Source organism: Manis javanica, chromosome 6 (assembly GCF_040802235.1).
Source record: "Manis javanica isolate MJ-LG chromosome 6, MJ_LKY, whole genome shotgun sequence".
In the NCBI taxonomy this organism is placed as follows: Eukaryota; Metazoa; Chordata; class Mammalia; order Pholidota; family Manidae; genus Manis; species Manis javanica.
In genome coordinates this window covers 79,041,435-79,063,936 of record NC_133161.1, presented here as the reverse complement: position 1 = coordinate 79,063,936, position 22,502 = coordinate 79,041,435, and the positions used below count along the sequence as shown (strand labels likewise).

The 22,502-nt window shown below is 33.1% G+C and overlaps 1 protein-coding gene across 5 annotated transcripts in view; it reads right to left on the bottom strand.

Moving 5' to 3' along the window:
* Positions 1 to 22,502, bottom strand: part of SEMA3A (semaphorin 3A) — a 442,921-nt gene that overhangs the window by 306,647 nt on the left and 113,772 nt on the right. Inside the window, exon 1 of one of the 5 annotated variants that reach the window (XM_073238905.1) lies at positions 5,564 to 5,871. The exons of the other annotated variants lie outside the window; for them this stretch is intronic. The gene's annotated coding sequence lies outside the window, so the exon portion shown is untranslated. Of the gene's footprint in view, positions 1 to 5,563; positions 5,872 to 22,502 lie in introns of those variants that run through there. 5 annotated transcript variants of the gene reach the window in all.

Genomic DNA, 22,502 nt, shown 5'->3' with positions numbered 1-22,502 from the left:
CAATAAAGTCAGCAAGTACTGAGTGAAGGGGAGTGACGGGATGGAGGTGGAGAGGCAAAATATCATATGGCTGTAACTATAAACAAATTTGAACTTATAAGAAAAGACACTACAAATATTGATAAAATCTATGCCAAGAACACAATTTCCTAGTTAACAACAGTATATTAGTCAAAAAAAATTGTTTAAGCAAAAAAGCTCTACAGGTATTTTAACTAAAACAGCTTACTTACACAACAGAAGTTTTACTGCTTCATTTATCTCTATTTCAAATTGACCAAATGGAACCATCATTTTCGTTGAAAAGAAAGACCAAAGCTTAACATAGAGGAATACTGTTTAATTCCATAATCATAACTATTACTAATATATACTTGTTTGACAGAATAAAAATATGCATCTTCTCTGATAATGTGGACAATCTTCTGGCAGAGACGAGTGTTTCACTTATTTTGGGAAGATTATATGAGCCAAGTAGCACCTGCAGATACAAAATAATCTGTTCCAATCTGACAGTTCTTTTTTCAACTCATACCATATAATTTTTCAACAAAAAAGTCTGTCAAAAGAGTTTCCATTAGTAAAGATTCCTAACCAGCATACTTTCAACTTCTAAAATGATAGTAGCAAGTGAAACTTAAAAGGGAAACTCCCGTTGCAAATAAATTGTAATTCTTTATCTTATCCATTTCTTCTCTTTGATCCTGGTGTTCTCCTGGAAACTCCAAAGGAGTTGTGACTGAGACAAGTCTCATTTCTGCTACTAGTTTCTACAAGAATACACTAAGAAAAATGTAACATTCTACTTTCTGCTGTTCTTGTTTTCATTAAGTACTGATTTACAAGGAGCTAGTTGATTTGAAGTTACATTTTATAATAGCAAATTTATCAGAAAAACTTTAATCTCTCACTAGTATTTCTAGAAAAATTCATTTTAAATTTAATCTTATTCTCTCTCTCTTCTTCCTTTCCTCTTTCCATCTCTCTTCTGTTAGAAGATGAAAGTAATTTGGGAAACAGATATGAATAAATTAAAACTAACCAATTGAGGTTTAATTCATTTATGATGCAGAATTTCAAATGACTTTGATTAGAATTAGTAGATGGATTATATTTTAAATAACTTGAAGGTATGTGTTGTCCTGAATATTTAAATTGTAGTAAAGTATGTATATTTAAGCAACTTCAAAATTCTTACTTTTAATTAAACAACTTCCATGTTTTATTTATGTATTAATTTATTTTAAAATACTTGTTAAACATATCCAATATGTCACAGAATGTTTTCAGTATAAACATAAATTAGGCATAAACTAAAATATGAACTCTGGGGAACAGGACTCAAACATACACACACTCCTTGAAATAATTTGCTTTTTATTTGCCACTTATTTCCCCAGTGAATAGAAAAATGTCTAACAAGAATAACATTCAAATATACATAATCAGTATATATTTTAAGTGAATGTTTATATTTGAATGAATGTATACATTTGAGTAAATAAATGAATTGGTTCCCATCTCCTTTCTTTTGTTACTGAGAGTGTTAGACAACTGAATTAATGATTACAGTGCAATGCGATGAATATGGTGGTTATATGTACCAAATGCTTAGGAAGCAGAGAAGTGAGAATCCAAGTCAGACTCAAGCGCTGTTAGGGCTCCAAGTCTACAAACAGATTAAAGATGTGAACAGATTAAAGATACATAGTCAAGATTTAGAGCACACACCTGGGGTTGATTATCATTAAGCACTATAGCAAATTGCTCAGGGAAGAATACAGAGATTTTCAAGGTTGCAGAAAAATATTTAAGTCATGAAAAATTAAATGGCTTCCAGAATATGAAAAAGGACACAAATCAGAAATTCAGAAATACAAAACTAAATTCCTATCATACTTAACCTCTCAATCTTATTAATTGTTAAACTGAAAACTTTTTATAGTTAAGATTCTCTTGCTCTGTAAGCATCTCCAAATATGCATAATAATTGTTTTAAAAGATCCCAGAAAATGATAGTGAATTGAAAGGGTGAATTTAAAAAGCCTCTTAAATTTTTAAAACAAAAGTAATGTATAATGTGGAACAAAAGTATATTTATTATAGTTGAAATGCTATGAGGCAAGGCCACTAAGACAAAGAAATGACACTCAGGGCTTCAAAAAACCTAAAATAGGCCTATGTCATCCAGTCTTATACTAGTCATGACATAAACTGAAAATAAACATAATTTAATCAAAACATTTACTTGGTATCTATCCTTTACTTAAGTAATTTCCATACGCTAAACTATCATTGTCTTAAGTTTAGAAAGAGATCTGAAACTAGAAACATCAAATTTATTTTTCAATGAGATTACGAAGTACTTCATCATTTTTATTTTTCAGTGGGATTACAAAGTATATACAAATAGAAAATGAATGCATTTGTCTTTAGTTTAAGACCCTTCAGAACAATTGTTGTCTTAAGTAAACTTCCTAGTGTCTTTTTCAGCTGACTCTAAATCAGACTCTAAATCAGCCTAGACAAATTTCTTGCAATAATTTTAGGTCACTAAAAGGTCATGAAGAGAACTCCAATGGTAACAAATAACTCCTAAAGGCTTTTAAAAAAATTATACTGAAAATAATTCTCCCCTTTGAAAATAAACAGAAATTCTATGACCATTATGAAGTTAATCACCTACAGCTTAAATGCTTGACTGTATTCATGTTAATAATGCTCTCTTGTAAACTTTTATTCATTTCATGATACATACACATTATTTACATTCATATGAATTTTATAAAATATAAGGTTTTAACATATATGCCATATATAATATATATATATATAGTATATGTAACACATATGCATATATACACATGGGTGGGCTTCACATACTCAAACACACACACTCCTTGCAGAATCCTTGGCTGATTTGTACATACTTTGTTATGTTTTAACTATTAAACTTTAAACTTAAGTCTCCTAAATGCTTAGTACCAAAATTTCTGGAATCCCTATTTACTTCTGAATATATGTGATCAACTATTATATAAAATTCCTTATTCTGAATATGTATGATTTCTTAGAAGGCTTTGAATCTTTCTATTATTTTTGAATCATTGTTATAAAAATTATTGGTACAAATATTCTTTGAGGCTTCCTAATGTTTGTAACAACTCCTAGTCTAAAATTATTTGCTATGTGGAATTATTATTTTTCTCTTTAGAACATTGTAAATAAAATAGCACTTCTCTTTAACCACATTACCTATTTGACTCTAAATAAATAATGCACTGCTATTTATCATTGTTTTTTGAGAATATCAGCAGTGATATACTTTTAAGTACTTAATTTTTCTGAAGTGCCATTGCCATTCCAACAAAATAATCCAATTGTGAGAATGAAACAGTGGAAATTGCAGGTAGAATGAAGCTGTAAGTCTATAGGTCCTCTCACTTAAGCTACTTATTTTTCAATTATGTAAAAACAAAATACTGATTCAGTTATTTGACAATAAATTAAATTAACTACTTACTGTCCTTTCTGTGATCTCAACATTTTAATAATAGGCTTCCATTCTTCAAATCACCTTATAAAAAACTGTTTTTTTTCTTTTCTCTTAAATTGAATAGCATCATATTCAATTTTACATATAAAATAATAGGTAATATATGCTTGTTGAGTTTGTGAAAGAAAGGCCTAGAAGCACGTACTATTTGCCTAGATGTATGTTTATGATGAGTAAAGACAGACAATCTTTTTTACAAATATAACACCCAACTTCTTACCCTTCAAATGTGCATCCCATAGCTTCTCAAGTTCATTTTAGCCCTCGCCTCTGTCCTCAACGATATTTTAATAGTCTGGTGTCTACAAGAATACTTCAAAATTCACTCAGTGAATCTATCTAGTTTTATAATAATTAATAAAGACAGAGAATGTTATAAATCTATGATTTAATTCTTTGGAAGCATTAGAGAAATAAAATTTAAAGATACACATTTAGGTGACTTGTGTATTACATATTACAAGGTAATCTATTTTTTTCCCCAGTATCTACTATTACATTAGTGAAACAGATATCAACAAGTAATATCAACAAGTAATGTATCAACAAGTCAAACGTTTAAAAGCAGCATCAGTGTTATTAGCTCTATTAGAAAACAAAACAGATTATCCAAAACTGTCAAGCAACTGCATGTTCGTGTGTTCAATAAATAGCAGGTCTCAGTCATGTAACTCCAAATTCTATATACTCTCAAGCATTGTCTCTTCTAAGACAAATGTGTAATATTGCATTATTGTCAAAATATTTGCATTCCCTCTCTGCCTTTCCCTCTGTATCAGAAAGATTATACTTCCCACTTCTAGGACTTCATGATTAGCAAGGTAACTTGCTTGGGCAAATAAAACTTTAGTGAAAGTGACATGGCCTATATCTGAGCAGAAGCTGTAGGAGCCCCAGGATGGCTCTGCCATCACCCTTTTTCCTGGGATACAAGCTAATTATTAAATCTGGGTACAAAATAATGGAGCAGAGCTGAAACCATCATACAAAACATAGATAATGAAAAATATTGTAGGACCTTATTGTATGGCCCTCAGTTATCTCAGTCTAAACTTACCCTGTGCCGACTGATGTGGCATTTGGTACACAGATGTAAAGTAGTACAATAACAAAAATCTCATTTATAAGATACCAGCTCTAAGGTCAAGCAGTAGGGAGGGAGAAAATTTTGTTGGAGTTTGGAAAGATGGTGACTCATGAAATACAACAAAGAAACATTGGATAAACCTGTAAACAGCAACAACTTGGAGAGCAGAATGTACTAAATTAGCTATGGCTTCCAGTTACTGTCATATCGGCCAGTTTTTAAGCAGAGTCAACAGGAATAAAGAGAATGTGGGAATTAGAAGCCTTGGAGCATTGAAAGATGAAACTGTTTATCTCCAATTACTAAAAGAGAAAATTGTGGGAAGCTTGGAGTCTCGAAAGCTGATTACAACTTGGCCTCTTAGCAAAAAAAAACAAATCAAGGCTGTAACTTTAACTCTCTTTGTTACAATCTCTGTATGACTAAGGTAGCAGCCAATAAAATACTTTCCTTATAGAATAGCTCCGAGAAAATAGAATAAATAAGGGTACAAGTCTTCTAGAAGCCTAATAAGCTCAAAGTGCTTGAGTTTAGAGAGAAAATCATGAGTGTGGTTATAATTAGTGTATGGTTGTAAATAAAATTCTATAAATAAAAAGCCTACTGTGTTTTGTGAACACTGTACTGCCATTGACCTGGAATAAAAGACAATATGAATATTTGAGATTTAAAATAAACTTTAGGCTTCCCAAATTTTTACTGGCAGTAAAATCAGGCTAAGAAACCTGCTTAGCCTGCAGGAGAGAATATTCTAAATTCCCTCTTCAGATAATGCCAAGGAGGGAGAATAATGAAAAAGATCTGCCAGAGGACAGAGCTAAGAGCCATAGAGAATAAGAGGCCAGGCAATTGTTGGCAGGCATCAGAACTGGGGACCAATGAGGGGACATTCCCTATAACCAGGGAAGGATCATACCCACCACAGTTTCAGATTTGCTATGATCCAGCAGCGACAGCTTTGTGCTTCACTTCTCCTTTCTGATTAAATGTATCTCGCAGTTCTGCCACAATGTACGTGCTCGTGTGTTGAGGACGCTGCTGGAGAGGGACAGAGTATGTAAATGGTCCTTGTAATTCCTAGTTCTCCAGACAAAGATCCTCATCTGGGCTATCATGAGATTCAACTTCAGGTCTGACACTGATTAGAGAGGACTTTTGTGCATGTAAGAGAAGGAAGTGAATCTCTGTGACCAGACTTTGCTGGATTGTGTTATTGTCAAGATAGATGCCACAACTCCCTGATGGGCCAGTCCCTGCAGGAGGATTAGACTTCCAGCACCACTGACTTTACACATAGTCATATGACTTGCTTTGGGCAATGTCATGTGACTGCAAGTAGCATCTACCTCATCTGAGCAGAAGCTTCAGAGGCTAGCTCGTGGTTCTGCTCTTGCTCTTTTCCTTCTGCTATTAGATGGGTGTATCTCACATAGAGCCTGCTTCTTCATCTTAGAATGATGGAGCACAGCCTGAACTGTCCCACAACAGACAGACAACATGTGCAACATGTAAACTTTGTTACTATAAAGCCACCTACAAGTTGAGATCATTTGTTACCACTGTACATTTAGTGTAGCTCCACTGATTGAACAATACAAAGTGCATAAGAGCACAAGGTATACAGAAAACAGAATGTCACAGATGATACTCACTTTTGCTCAGCCAAGTAACACCTGCCTTAGAAAGGATTCATCTTATGCCCTGTCTACCTTAGAACAGCTAGAATTCCAGGGAACTGGCAGGCAAGACTTGGTCAGGAAGTCATTTTTTTCTGAGTAAAAGATAGTTTTCTCTGAATGTAGAAAGAAAAAGAATAATGCAACACTAAAGGAGAAAGTAGTTTGATTCGTTTTACTCTCATAAGAAATCTTTTACAGTACTGCAAATTATGAGGAATAAGTAAGTAACAAATTAATGGAAAAGAATATAATTTGGAGATTTTTTTGTTATGAATAATTTTTTAAGTGTTCTGCTGGTGGGATTGGATCTGTAAGTCATTCATTTCCAAATAGGTAATTAACCTTACCAGAATCATGATGCAAAAGGCTCTAAAGCATTATATTAAGTTAAAATTTAAGACTATATAAATGTAATCGGTAAGTCTGTCACTCACTGCACAGGTAAAACATGCAAACATTGGCCGTTAGGCAGGAGAGGATGTGAACCACTGTTCTCCAGATATTTTTAACTCTTGGAGACCTTGGTTTTATTGATGATACTATCACTGGAGACATAAGCCCAATGGAGAAAAGACTCTAAGATACGAAAGCCTACATGCCTTCTCGTCCCCTTGGATGATGACAACAATAATAACAGACACAATTTTGAGCTCTATTTTTAAAATACCAGTTATATTAAGTCATAAAATCATAAAGATAGAAACAAATACTGATAAATCATCTAAGCTGTCTCTGTAAAACCAGTCTTCTAGTAGTTCATCTCCTTCTTAAGCAATTGTATAAACTTTCTTAGGTGACTGAAGTTTTTCTCACATTTCATCCTTAATGGGATACAATAATTTAAACAACAACCAGATGACACTGAGGATAGCAATCTACTTCAGCACTGCTCATAAGCAAGAGAATTTAGCAGATTTTTCAGGCTATGGTTAATTCCTTCAAAAAATTTTATGTAAAAACTTATTTTAATTACATTCAAATTGCTTACCCTGATACATGTTTTACAGTATTAAGACATGTTGATGTTATTAATTACAAATTTACCCAGTAATCTGATTATTCAATTTAATCACATGCATTGAAAATAAATGTATGCATTGGTTAAAATTGTAGAGAGGATTTCTTCTTAGCTACTTTTGTATTACTGATTATTTTTCTTTTCATTTTTGTAATTTTGAGTCCTTTTCCTCTAATTCCATTTTCTTTTTTCTTTTGTTACATTTTTTAAAAAGTGCTTCCTATTTCCAAATGAACATTTTTTTCACCATGTTCTTGTTTGTTAAAATTTCATTTTAAATCAACTGGAATAAAACTCTTTGAATAAGAAAGACCATTACCTTAAGTTAAATGTACCATTTTCTAACTTTCAGTATCATTGTAACCAAATTAAAACCAAAATAAGCACCAATATGAAAAAGTACTTGGAGGTAAATCAATTAATATTTTCAAAGAATAAAAATTTTAAATCCAGAAACAGAAAACGACTTACTTCACAACATGAGAATGCAGGTACAAAAACTACAAATCTACTAACTTACTCACATACCAAAAACTCCTTTGTTTTCGCACCACACAGAGTACATTATTACCATATGTCACTCATTAGCAAGATAAAAGAGGTGTTCTAAGTCTACATATTAAAAGTATACTACATGGAAACACTGAGAAACAGAGAGTGAGAGAAAATGAATTACCATTTCAGGGCTTCTGTGTGTCTTCTTTCCCAATACGTGCTGCTGATTTTTTTATAAAGCAGATTTTTAATCTTCCAGAATCACATTCTTTTACTTTGTTCTAAAACTGTAATCCAGTAGAATTTTTTTCTAAAACTGCTAGGGTCAAATAAAATGAGGGACAAGAAGAGGTGGTGGGGTGCCCACAAATCAAGCTGATTAAACTATGTAGGATCTGCAGTTTGTCAAAAACCTTTTTGCTGCCTCACATTTTCTAAAAATGGAAAAGGTGAAGCTTTCACAAGTAGCGGGCTCCAAATAAACCAGTACGCCCAGCACAAAGCTCATGATTCCAGCAAAAAATTTTTTTTTCACACATTAGGAAGCTCTACTATTCGCTGGTACCCATTATCCTAATAGGATACTTCTCCATATTAATGTGAGATTCCGCTTTTTGACCCTAAAAACTCTTTCCATCCCTCAGGCTATATTTGTCCCGAAGAAGCATTAGTCACATGTAGCCTTGAGGGGCTTTTACAAAACTTGTGGAAGTCACGTATAGATTCTTTGGAAGGGAAAAGACAAAACACAACTGGGTCACTGATGTTGACTGTGAAAACAGTAAACCTAAGAATGCACTTTTACCTCTTCCATGTCATTAAATTTCCTCCCTTTTACACTGATTTTTTAGAAATAAGAGGGTTGTATATAGAAAATTAAATATGGGCTGTATGATAGTTACCCATGATATTATGCATTCAGTGACAGCCAACTCTATCACAATTCATTTATTTTTACTTGTCACCCTATCTAGGTGTTAAAGGTAATAGGCTAATACTTTTCTTTTTTTTTAGCATACAGCTTTTTCATAGCATAGTTTAGCTGCTTTAGGTTGAATTTAAATCAACAAAATTGCTCTTCAATTAAATATCAGTATTTTTCAGCTTAAAATGTTAAAAAATATACATGATCTTATTTTACAGATATTATTCTTCATTTTTCCTAGCATGTGGTCTCCCTATTCTAAAATTCACAGTACATTTCACATTCACTAAAGTTGACTACTCCTTGTCTCAACATATTTCATCAGTTATTATGGTCGCTGAGTTGCTAATAAATTATTTAACTGGAATAACTGTTCTCTGGTGGACAACATTTCTTAGGATGAACTCCATGAAAATGGAACTGGTTCAGGAGGTTCTGAAACTGCGAAACTGTATTCAAAATGTGTGGTTTCTAAGTAAGCTTTGAAAACAATATCATTTAAAAAGACATATTTGCTTCTTAAAACTCAGTTGATCTTGAGATATTTGTTACATTTTTATACAGCAAAAGAAACAGAGTGTGAATGATGAAATAAACAAATCAGGTTGTTAGTAAAATGGCTTTTAGGTCATATGTGACCAACCCTCTTTCCCCATCCATTAAAATGAGCAAGTGATAACTAATTATTAGGCATTAGGTATGAAATTGCTGTTTTTCAACATTGTAGCATTTAACAAAATAGAAACATGGATTTCCCGTATTTAATCCCATACTTCCTTTAGCTATTAAATGTTAATACCAAACTGATAATCACCAATTGTTACTAAAAATTTGTTATCACAATTTTGAAACTAGTTAAATACGGAAATCAGTAAAAGCTGTGTCTTTATCGTTACTGTGTGAATATATGATTCTTTCCTTTTGTATCCAGTAAGATACACATAATAGTATAAATGGATGAGTTGGCATAAAAACGACTAACATTGCCGCATGCTCAAAAACATTTGTTATCTAGCCACCTTTATCACAACTGTATGTGAACTGTGATAAGGCACAATACCACCATCCCCAGATATCAACACCACCAACTTTCTTGATATCTAACCACTTAGGAATTATCACCATACATTTAAATATGGTCTTGGGAATATATTGCTTAAATATATTTATGTAAATGATTATCAGAGATATTACTCACTAGACAATGCATTTAAACAAGGCTGAATCAAACATTAACCCTAATTTCAAGGAATTTTAAGTCTCCTTATCCTATCACATAGATGCTGATTAGTGTAGTAAGTTATCATGCATGAGCCACAAAATCCCAGAGGTCAAAATAACTATAGCAGAAACTATTATTGGGCATTTATTATAACCTAAAGTCCCTTCAAAGCACTTTACATGATTTAGCTGTTTTAATTCTAACATTTCAGTGAGTTAGATATGTTTCTAATTCACATAATTATAAGTAAGAAAATTGAGAGAGGGAAACCCAATGAACATGGATAATCAGTGACAGAACTGATACTGGAAGATTACTCTAATTGATTACAAAGCCTCAGTTCTTAGGCTTTCTGGCCTATTAGCATTAATATTTTAACTAGGGACATTTAGTGGGAGAAGGGAAGCTGGAAGGGTAGATACACTACATGGTGCTCACCTTACTGCTGTTAGGCGGGGATGAACTACTTGGCAATTTTTGTAAAAAACAAAAACAAAAACAAATTTTGGAGTTAAAGTAAGCAGAGGGGGTAAGGAGCTAGACGGGAAAGCAAGAAAAGAAGCAGCTGGTATCAAAGACACACTTCACTGACTAACCATTTCCTTAACTTTATGAAAAGAAAATTCCTAAGATCCTTCTTAACCAGCATTCACAGACCAAGATTCTGTTGTAAATTACAGGTGATCAACAAACTTGGATTAGAAAAGACAATTCAAAATTATTTTTTACTAACTTTTGACTGAAATTTCATGTGTCCTTCATTTGAAGGAGAAAAATCTCAATGAACAGGGATAATCAGTGATGGAAGGGAATTTTAGCATTTGCTTCATCTATGAAGGTAAGGAACAAACCACAGTGGGATTAGCAATGCCTGTGATGGTATCACAGAAGGAAATCATATTTTATATGATATTGTACTTCTTTCAGAGATCTTAGAGTGTCATTTGTATTCATAATTTCTTTCAAATTGTGGTATTACTAGTTATTCCACCAGATCCTTTTCTTTAATGCTTTAACTAAAAAGGGTATGTATAACTAAATCACACATTTGTTCTTTTTAATATTCTTATAATTTTTTCATAACTGTTTTTCCTTGCAGTACTATATATTTTATTTTTTGCATTTAAAAATATCACTTTAAGTAGTTAATAGACTCCACCAGACTGCCAAAGACATGAAACGAGTAAAGCTCCCTAGGAAGTAGACCTAAATCAAGAGCCCAGTTGTCAGAGACTTCAGTTGCACTGCTTCCCTGTTTCCATGTCTGACATCACTGTCACCTCTATTCTTTCCTCTTTCCTGGGACTGCGCTATTGTTATGACTCAGGGAATACGGATGTCCCAACCATGTATCAAGACCATTTGGTAAGGGGTATTATACCCTTAGTCCTAACAATACTTAGCAGGGAATAATTGTTATCTCTGGGAATTATGATGTGTTACTGTTTTTGTCCCATGTCTATAGATTTAGCACTTACTCTGTTTGTATACAATAAAAATAGGTTCCTTCCAATACAGAAAAAAAGAAGTTGCTAAGTTTAAGAAGGAATTCCTCCCAAGCATAAATTCTGAAAGTATATTAAATGAATCAAAGAAGTTTCTCACTGCTAGCAAAATTATAAATTTCATATTGCTTGCATTAGCTACTTACATTATTAAATGCATGTACTTGGATATATAGAGTTATTTATAAAAAGTAAAAGGGAAATACAGTTCCATTTGCAAAAAGAAACCATGTAGTCATCTTCTTTATAAAAGCAAAGTCTATTGCATACCTTAGTAGTAAATTACCTACAAATTTTCTGTAGGTGGGTTATTGCATTAACTACACTTCTTTTTTGTTTTAATTTTACACATCTTATGATGTTTTGATACCTCTTGACATTGGGGGCCTTATAGATGTGGGGAGAGACTGACCCTCCCAGGGTTACTTAATTCTTGGTTGTGATGGACACCTTGCCTGGAAAACACCTCTCTTGTGTGGACCAGCACACCCAAGGCTGGACCCCTTCCTATCTTCTTATCTAACTCTCACCTATCAGGCCAGTATTTCCCTTGCTCTAAATGAACCCAGGTCCAGGTACCAGACAGATAGATGCTACCCCTATAACTCAAAGCCTCCCAAAGAAGTCGATCCTAAACTGCTTACTCTGGGCTACACTGCCTTTCCTGAAGGAACCTAATTAAAGGCCCTCTCCTAAGGTTCCCTCTTACTCCTGCTTCTACTGCCAACTGAAGCCTGGAGCTCCTCAGGTGGTTTTGTGAGGCATGCCATGCCTTTCATTCTAGGGGAATTGTAACAGACTTTTCTCTCAAGACACTGACCTCTCCTTATTGTCACTCATAAATTAAGACCTGGGCAGCAGTTGTACTTCACAGTAAACAGATAAACTATGTAGTTATTTGTGTTATGCCTGTACAGGATGAAGTGTGATGTAGTAAGAAAGCAGGAGATTTAAAATCACCTAGGACTAAAATCCAATTTCCAATTTACATTTTCAATATTCTTAAATTTTTTTCCTGGGTTATTCTAGTGCAGGTTACTTAATCTCTCTATGCCTCCACTTTTTCTCCTGCAAAATGAGTGTGATTGTGACTGTTATTCAGGATTATTAATAAAAATAAATGTTGAGACATACGAAAATGTCTGTACCACAGGTGTGCTAAATACATAGTGGCTATTAGTACAGGAGAACTCCCTAATTTTAGTAAAAAATGTAGTTAGCTGAATTTTATTCTTCATCAACTTTAGGAATTAGGGTTCTTATTTCATAATAAGTTTCCTAAATTTCCTAAATTTAAGTTTACCTAGATAAAACCAACTGGTTTGGATGTAATCTATGTGGGGGAACAGATAGTTTATAAGGCCACTTTTAATTGATAGTTCTAATCTCGCTCATAATCTTTATTTTTCTATTATGGTTATCATAACCATATTATTATATATATATAATTCAACAAATATTTACTAATTACTAGAAGTGCTCTTTAGTATATGTTTTTCCTGTTTCCCCCTCCTATATTACATTTATATGATTTCTGAAACAAGATGGGGTATTATCACTGAAATTAAAATGTTGGGATACAATTTTTTGAGAGTGCTCCAGAGCCTAAATACCATCTTTCTCCACAGTGCAATCCAGCAATAATAATAAGACAGTAACTTCTAAGACACATGAGCTGGGATCAGACTGCTTGGGTTCAAATCACTGCTCTGTAACTAACTGGCTGTGTGACTTTAGTTTTATCATATGTACAATGTGGATAAGTAATGCTACCTACCTCATGGTATTGTGGCAATAAGTAAGTTAATACTTGTAAACATCCTGTCAAAAATAAATCCTCAATAAAAGACTTATTATCTCACTAGCATCATCATCATAATTTGTATGTTACTTTTATTCAAGGAAAATATACATACTTTGAAAAGATACAAAAAAAAGCCTTTGAGGATTTAAAAAAATGGGAAAGCACATCAGTTACATTTCAATTCCGTAGGGACTTCATGAAGGAGGTTGCATTTGGGACCAGGGGCTCTATTCCTACAGGCAGAGTAGCACAGCAGTTAGAAGCATGCCAACGGAGTGACACTACTGACATTGGAAATTTGATTCTGCCCTTTTACTCACTGGGCAACCTTTGGCAAATGACTGCAACCCTTAGCTTTAGTATACTATCCCATAAAGTGAAGGATATAATACTAGACTACCTGTCAGGTCATAATGAAGATTAAATTGAATCTTTAAATGAGTGTCATCAAATGCTGAACACAACTAAATAAATATCGAATGCTTAGTAAGTATTAACAATGAGGTTGACTCTTTTTTTAAATGATCTCTGGAAATTACCAATAGATTGACATTAAATTAATTGTATATTTTTCTCTATACAATGTATTTATGTCAATCAAAGACGTCAATACTCAAGAGAGCTTGATTCCCACTTCTGAAGATACAAGTTGCTGTGGTATTGTCGCTCATTTGCGAATACTCATTTAGCAAGGCTCAGTGTACAAGTTCTTTTGGCAGTAATCACCATAGTCGAGGATGCCAAGTATGACGGACAGACCACCTTCAGCTAAAGCAGAATATAAGACTATTCACTTCTAAAAAAGAAAACATTTCCCTGATGAGAAGAAACCATGTCATTTCCTGAGTGGAAGTTCACAGGGGGGTATTTGCAGCATGCCATAAGTGAAAACGAGTAAATTTGTGAGGAAAGTGGAAAGAACTGTGCAGAAAAAGCATAAATAAGAAATACTTCCATGCTTCTATGCTCAACATGATCTCTTCTTACAATGAACTGTAGTTCTTTTAAAAACGGAGGGCTTGTTCTCTGATTATATTCTGTCATAAATCATATGGACAGATGTGTGCCTTAGTCATGCATCACGGTTGATTACCATCATTCAAGGTTTATGCAACACAGGCTAAGGATTTTATATTTTAATTCAACATTTAACTTCTTTGGTATTATAACAGACAAAAGAGTAATATCCTATGAATTCTTTGTTAGAGCACAACATCTGCACAATACAAATATTGTGTCAAATACTTTTATTTTAAATGCGACTTTAAAATCATGCATAAGTCTGTTTATTCTCTTCCTTTTGGCTTTTAAACATGGCTTGAAATTAACTGTTTTAAAATTTTTAATCATCTATTAATTTTCCTAACTCTTTTGAAACGTGTTAAATCAATACAATGTCAAAATATATAAATAAATAAAAATTATCTGGAGAACTAGCATTTGCCAGTAGGATGGTTGAACCCACTTATATTCCTGGCCCCATGAGTCAAGGACTTCTTTAATTAAGAGTGTGAATGAAGACTTTTCAAATATTGTTGAGCCACAGCAGCTTGACTTAGGTGGGATAAACCCATAGGGTAGTTTCTTACAAAAGCAGGCTATAGGACAATAGTAGTCTACTGGGCTTTCCAATCAAATCTTGTTCATTAGTGCTAGTCAGAGCTGGTACACAGAGCAGATTAACATGAGATTACTCAATATTTCTATTAGCTAGAATTCAGATTTGACATTGGTCATGGACACAAAGTTAATGCTGAATTGGCCTCGGAATTGAAACCCTTACAGTTATCTGCCAGCTCCAATGAATGAACAAAAACAAGATTGTTATAGAGCAAAAAAGAAAAGAACATATGGTTGAAACAAAGCAAATGCTGTTTTTGGCTGATAGCTATGTAGCAAACTGATGATTATTTATACATTGGCAATCATACTTTATTAAATTAGAATGTTAGATAACAAAATAGGTAATTTTCAAACCGTTATAGGACATTTCAAAAATTATTCCTGAATTCACATTTTTCAAAGAAACTGAAATTTATTGTAATGTATGTGGCCTTAAAAATCATCCTCTATTCTTATGAAAAATAAAAGATATATCAAAATATGTGTAGCTAAATACTCTGCAATCTCAGTGGAAATGGCAAGAAGATTCACAATATCCCTGACTACATGATAATCAATCACAAAAATAATGTCAAAAATAATGTTCTTTGAACATTCAATAGATATTTCTTTGATGAAATATATTAGGCAGGTGCTTGGTGTTGTAAGAAACACTAAAATTAAGTAGATGTCACCCATCTCTTCCTTCAAAGAGCTTATATTTGAGTGGAAAGAAAAAGACATTCATGGCATAATGAAGAATATGAAAAGGAACAGCATAGCTAATATAAATGCTTTATATGCAATAATTTATAAGTGTCTTTATTTTTTATAATAGGCCTACAGACTATAGTAAATGAAAATATATGTGTATATATAAGTATGTATATATACATATTTTTAAAACAAATATATGTATTTTAAACAAATACTTAGTGTGTGTTATCTATGGGGAAGGTACACTTCTAGATTTTGGAGTTAAGGTGATGGACAGGCAAAGTCCTTGCCCTTATGAAACTACATTGTAGGGAGAAGAAACAGACAATAAATAAGTGAAGAAATAAATTAAAATATGATACTAAAAAATACAAACTATACAAGTGGGGCAAAGGAGAGAAAGAGTGGTTAAGATCTTCAACTAGAGGGCAGGAAAAGCTTATCTAATAAGGTCACATTTGCACAGAGATCTGAATTAAAGGAGAAACCTAGGCACAGGACATCTGCGAGGACTCAAATTAGAGAGGTGAAAGTATTTCAGGAACAGCAGGGAGGCCTGTGTGGCTGTAGTGGCTTGAGCCAGTGGCAGAGTGAGAGATGTTGGCTGTCTATGCGATGCCTTCATAGTGGTCATGGTTAAAGATTTCTGGCCAAATTCTAAATTGGCCAATCTATAATTCAATGAAAAAATATTATAAAGTAAATTTAAATGTTTTATGAAGCATAAACAGCAAGTATTTTCTTGAATTATTTGCTTTGACATGTTTCAGTTGGGTAAACCATGGTCACTCTCTAGTTAGAAAAACAAAATTCATTTTTATTTTGTAAAATTTTCATATGAAAAATGGGATTAATTAACGCATTTGATTTTTAAATGTATATTTATATGATTTTTTATTACATTTGGTAAAACTTCACATGACAAATATTTCATCTTATTCCACTTTGTAAAAATTCACATGACATAAACATTTTAAATAGTTTTATAGACTGTTACAGGCACAATGTTATGGACCCATTTTAAAAATGATAGTCTGAAATGTGCAAAAATCTGCTGATGAGTTTATCTCTGTCCTCAACAGATGTACATTATATCCAGGGAGGTGAACATTTATATATGAGAGAATTCTAAAAGACCTTTAAAAACGAAATTCTCAACATAACTCAATTCCAGGCCATTAGCTATGTTCAATGACAGTTAGGAAGCAATCAGTAAGTTTTAACTAGAATAATTAGGGAGGATTTCCTTTGAAAGGAGAGAAACAGGGAGCAGGAGAAAGAAAAGCAAGCAGGCAAAGGATATGGGGAAATATTGATGCACTGATGTATGCCAAGAATTATACTAGGATAGTTCACACATAGTGAATGACCAAAAAGTGTTAAAAGTATCAAAAATCATGTACAATACTCAACAAAGCATAAGAATATGTAAAAATATTCTTGATTTCTATAAGATCTACTAGAAATCTGTAAAAGTCACTATTTGTATATTATAACTGTTATTTTATAGATGAACTTATTTTTTCAAAGCAGCATGATTTGAACTAGACCCAGTATCATACCTTCCACCCTGTTAACTAATGTAAAGAATGTGCATTTAATCACAGATTTCAAGCCTAAAAGCATGCAAATGGAACAACTACAATAAAAGCAGCTATGGTACATGGTCTTTTTTGATGAATGGACAACCCTCAAGGCTGTTTTTCCTTTGAGCAAGGCCTTTTAGCCAGTGAATAAATTCAAAATTGGATTAATGCAGCAACGTAATATTTACATGTAATTACCACAAAATAAAAAGAACACAAAGATACCTTAGAGCATTTTCTAACTTGTTGGGATGATGGTTGGTAGATTACAGTTTTGAGTTTTATGAATTTAATCTTTAATTTATGGGTGGTTCCATTTAGTTTTAAAATACTCTGTATTGGATTGCATATAATTTCCTTTGTACAGATAAGTGTTTTTATGAATTATAAAGAAATAAAAGAGCCAGTATAATCTTTAGGAACATTACTCAGAGAACCAGAAATAAGTCAAGTGAATAAGGATTGGAAATAATAGAGGCCAGTTATTTTTTATGGCAGTCTATATGGAAAAAATATTTAGTGTCCCCATCTTTACACTTCAAAAACCCATTTGCACCATCGCAAGAGAGTTGGGTAACCATAAATTAACATTAATGACCCCCTTAACACCATGTCATGGAGAAGTTTCAGGCATATAATAAATGTTTGGTTCTTAGAATAGAGAGAATGGAGAAAGCAAAGTGGAGAAAGAAGGAGAGAGGGGAAATAGATGTTAATTTTCAGGATAAGAAGGTTTTATATTTGAAAAGTTTCTAGCTTTGTGAAAAATGCAACACCAGTTGCTATACATAAAATATTAAAATGTTTTTCTTCTGAGAGATAGACCCTCCTCCACACTGAATCGATCATAGCTGATCTACTTCAACAATTTAAGGCAAGTTCATAGAAAATAAAAAATCCTTTATTTCACTGACTTATTCACTTTGATCCATTCACTTCTTTCCTTTGTTCATTCAAGATATACTTACTAAGCATGGAGGCATGCTACCAGACACAGGAAACAAGTAGAAATAACATGTGGTTTCAGCTCTGGAGGAATTCGAGATCCCACAGGAGAGGAAAATGTCAATCCATTTGGGAGAAGGGTACAAAAATGTACGTAAACCAGGGATACAGAAGTGGTATGGGGTGAATACTTCTAACTCAGATTAGCAGAATTTCTGGAGGAAATAATTGTAGATCAGATTGTGCCGAGCACATGGAGATTAGCAAAGCAAGGTTAGATAAATCAGTAAGGACATTCCAGGCAGAGGTAACAGGCTACAAAGGCAAGGCATGGAGGAGGTGCATCCAATGTTCAAAGAATTACATGTAGTTTTGTATTTCAACATATACACTTTGATGAAACAAGTAGGTAAAAGATGAAGTTTAAGAAGTTGTCATGGCAAAAGACTTGATGAAGATTTTAATCAGAGGAGAAACATGAACATAGTGGAATTTTAAGACCACACTCCCAGAAACCTGGAAGAGGGATGGAAATCAGACCAGGTGCCTATTGTAATTATCCAAGTGAATGACGAGAATCTGAAAGAAGAGAGGGGACTTGGTTTTATCTACAAACTCCTATAAAATATCCTGTTACCCTATATGTCTCTAAACAACAATTGTTGAAGTCAACAATATATAACACGTTTAGTGAAAAATAAGAGAGGTTATAATGTATAACTCTAAAAATTGTGTTATTTTTTGCATTTGCACTTCTCTTTGTGCCTTCACATGGGGCCTTTGTGGCCTTAAAATGAATAACCATCCTACTCTACAATAATTTTATGGTATTTTTCTGGCAAATTTAGGGTTTACACTTACTGGTTTAATTGATGGGCCCCCATATATGATTTATTCAATTATGGGGATATATGATTTATTCAATTATGGGGATTTGAGGGATTTGGGGCCAATCATAATGATTAATACCACATTTTACTTAATTACCAAGAATAAAGGTATGATAAAGAAAACACAGATTCTTATAAGAACTCAAGTAAGAGAAACACAAGGCCGTTTATATTCAATTTATTTTATGATATCACTGTCTCATATAGGCAGTAATATTTTACACCCTGGATATATGTTCTATGGCTCATTTTTGTGGTTGATCTATTAAAAATACACTTATTTGAGAACTCAAAATGAGTCTAAAAAATCTCTTATGACATTAATATGATTTAGGTCATATTGTTAAATATTTTATAGCATAGTTCACAAACTGAGGATGACAATAATCTCATATATCTGAAAAATAAAGAATATGGGTGAGATAAATGACTTTTTAAATGTACCTACTGAACAATTAGGGAAATATCAAAAGTTTGAAACAATAAACCTAATGAATATATAACAAAACATATACCATTAAGTAATAAGATCTACTGATTTTTAACTGTTTCCAATAAAGATCATCTGTTCAAAGAAAACATTTTGTTTTAGTGCACATTTTGAAGACAGTGACAGAATTTGCAAGGAAGTGAAAGGGAAAAGAGGATGTATTCTTTCATGTTATCTTTAAAAAAATATTACCTAATTTATGTTTCCTGTACCACCCAAAATAGTCATCTGCCATTGAGTGTACCAGTTATTTTCTACTTTCTTTTTCCTATCGTACATGGGGTATGGTAGGAATAAGCCAATTTATTTTTTGCACACTTAAATGACTGGATGTTTTAGAATTTTGCAAGCACAGTTTTTAATCCAGCTCTTCCATGAGCTCATGATAACAATTAAATAATCCTTCCTTTATACCCTGAGATATGAATGATTTGGATTTTATTAAATTGAAGAGAATCAAAGTATAGAAACAGATTCTGTCCCATTATTTATCTCCTTGATACTCATGTATGAGGGTAGCCAAGACAAGGAATTAAAAACACAAACTGATGAGTCCATGCCAAGAAAAGAAAGTTCCAGTTCATATACTGTTAGGTTTTGTAGGTCAAATTTTGTATCTTAGGTTTTATATTTGAATGCCATTACCTATGTAAAATGGAGTTTCAAGCAGTCAATACCTGTGGCACACATGGTTGTCCTTTCGGAATTCTTGATTGCTTTTCTGAATCCTGCTCCAAATTTCACTTTGCAATCATTCAATTTGGGGGTCATAAAAACATCAGGAACTTTGAAGTATCAAATACAAGGCAAAACAAAATAAAAAAAAATACAGAACTATTTAAGATGATTAAGAAATTTACCAGGGGTATTTGGAAGAATTTTTTGGCTTCCTTCCAAAGTTCCTTTAGCTTGAAATCAAGGCTTAATATTTTATTACAAGAGCCTTCCCCTTAGACAAAAAGTGTGTTTCTTCTTTTAATCCCAGTTCACAATTTTATAATAAAGTCTGTAAATGAAAGATTCAGGTGACTGTAATTTTCATTAACTTTTAAATTCACTTAATATTTAAGTTTTCATTGCCTCTTATCTGTAATGCATTGAACTTGTTCTTTATTACATTCTGTGGCTTTATATCCTTCTAACTATTCATTGTTCATTATATCAAGAGAATTGTATTTCCAACTGTGGTTTGATGTCTCGGTGTAGGTACAGGACGCACACAGGTGCCTGGGAGGCCAGAAAGGAAGGAAACCAGCCAAGATGAAAGTTGCACAGATCCAGATGTTGCTGCCGTTGTTTGAAAAAACACAATCTCGGGCTTTGGCATTTCAGCTGCGCAGCTGGCAAGTAATAAGAGAGAGTGATGTCTGTGTGCATGCGTGCATGCTCCTTTAGTGGCAGAGAAAGAGAAATGGAAGGAAGGGAAGCTTGATCTGATGAAATGCAATAGGAATGTGAATGAGAGCATGTTCAGCCCCGCTGGCAACGAGGTATTTCCCTGTTATTAATGAAATGTTCTGGCACAGTGGGAAGAATATAATTTGCATGAATGAATACATAGAACCAAAAAAATTAATAGATAAAAACCCTGACTCCTAGTAGTATCTTTCCAGTTTATCACAAAATTATCAGAAGCGGGATTCAGTTATCTTCCTTTTTTGTTGCATAAATTGTTTTTAACCATTACTCGCTACTCCTTCCCGAGTGGTCTTAAGGGAGAGTTCTGACAAAGGACCCAAACGGTACATACGTCACTGAATCATCCGATAGGTTATGAGTATTGGTGTGGCATTATGAATTTTACAAGTGGTTTCCAGCAGATGTTCCTATCAGGATATTGCAAATAAACCCAAAACACTAAGTTCCGATGAGTAATTTCCAGAAAAACACTGACATTGTATCCATGTACCTTAAAATGTGACCAATGTGTTGTAAATAATTACGAATTTTTATTCATGGCAATGTAATCTACCTCTTTTTTTACAACACCCATATTAGATGCAATGACAGTGAAAAAAGATGTCATAACTTTAGTCTAGGTTAATCCTAAATTAAGCATACTAGACTCTGGGCCAAACTGGAACTCAGCATTCAAAGTAAAGGCTAAAATTAAGAAGCAATCAATTATAACTGTCTTAAGTTGAAGAAACAGCTATAATTTTTTTCAGTGACAATTCAGTACAGTTAAAAGAATATATAACCATAACACATGTAAGTGACATAATTAATCTAAGGCACTGAGAAGTTGAAATATTTGTACCATCATATGCTCTGCAAAATAGGTTATAGATATGCTTTGAGGTATAAATGATAGATACATACATAGATAGATGACTGATCCATGCTTCCCAGAAAAAATTGTAGAAGATAAAATACTTAAAGTGATAACTGCATATTTGCTCTTAGCCCAGAATAAATATTTTTTATAGTTCTTGAGTAACTATAAAAAGATTGAGTAACTTTGTTAAGTTGGCTACACCAAAATCAGTTATTTTTAAATGTCCCTAATCACTGCAGGTATGTTATCAATGCAATGATTTAACATAATAGGATTATGAGTCTTTGTATTATTTAAGATAAGAAAGAAAATTAATGCAATCTCATTTTTTTGAAAGCCATGTTTCAGTCTAAGACTGCTATCCTGAACACTATTTCTGGCCCTGATTAAGGGATTCAGTTAATTAGTCCTTTAGTAACCTCCATTAATGCTATTTTTGAGACAAAAATCCAGCTTTGATGGAGCATTTCTTATGTAAAATGGGGGAGAAATAGTGTCTACACAGTGCATGTGAGTGTCAATTGAGAAATACCTTGTAAAATGACTATCCTCCAAAATTCTCAGCTGAAACTATTAAGGTCCACATCGCAAACACATTTACAACCTCCTTTGATTGTCCCTAATCTGGGTTTACACTTCTACCAGATTGTAGAAAAGTAGCACAAGGAAACAACTATCTATTGGCTAATACTAAACCCTTACA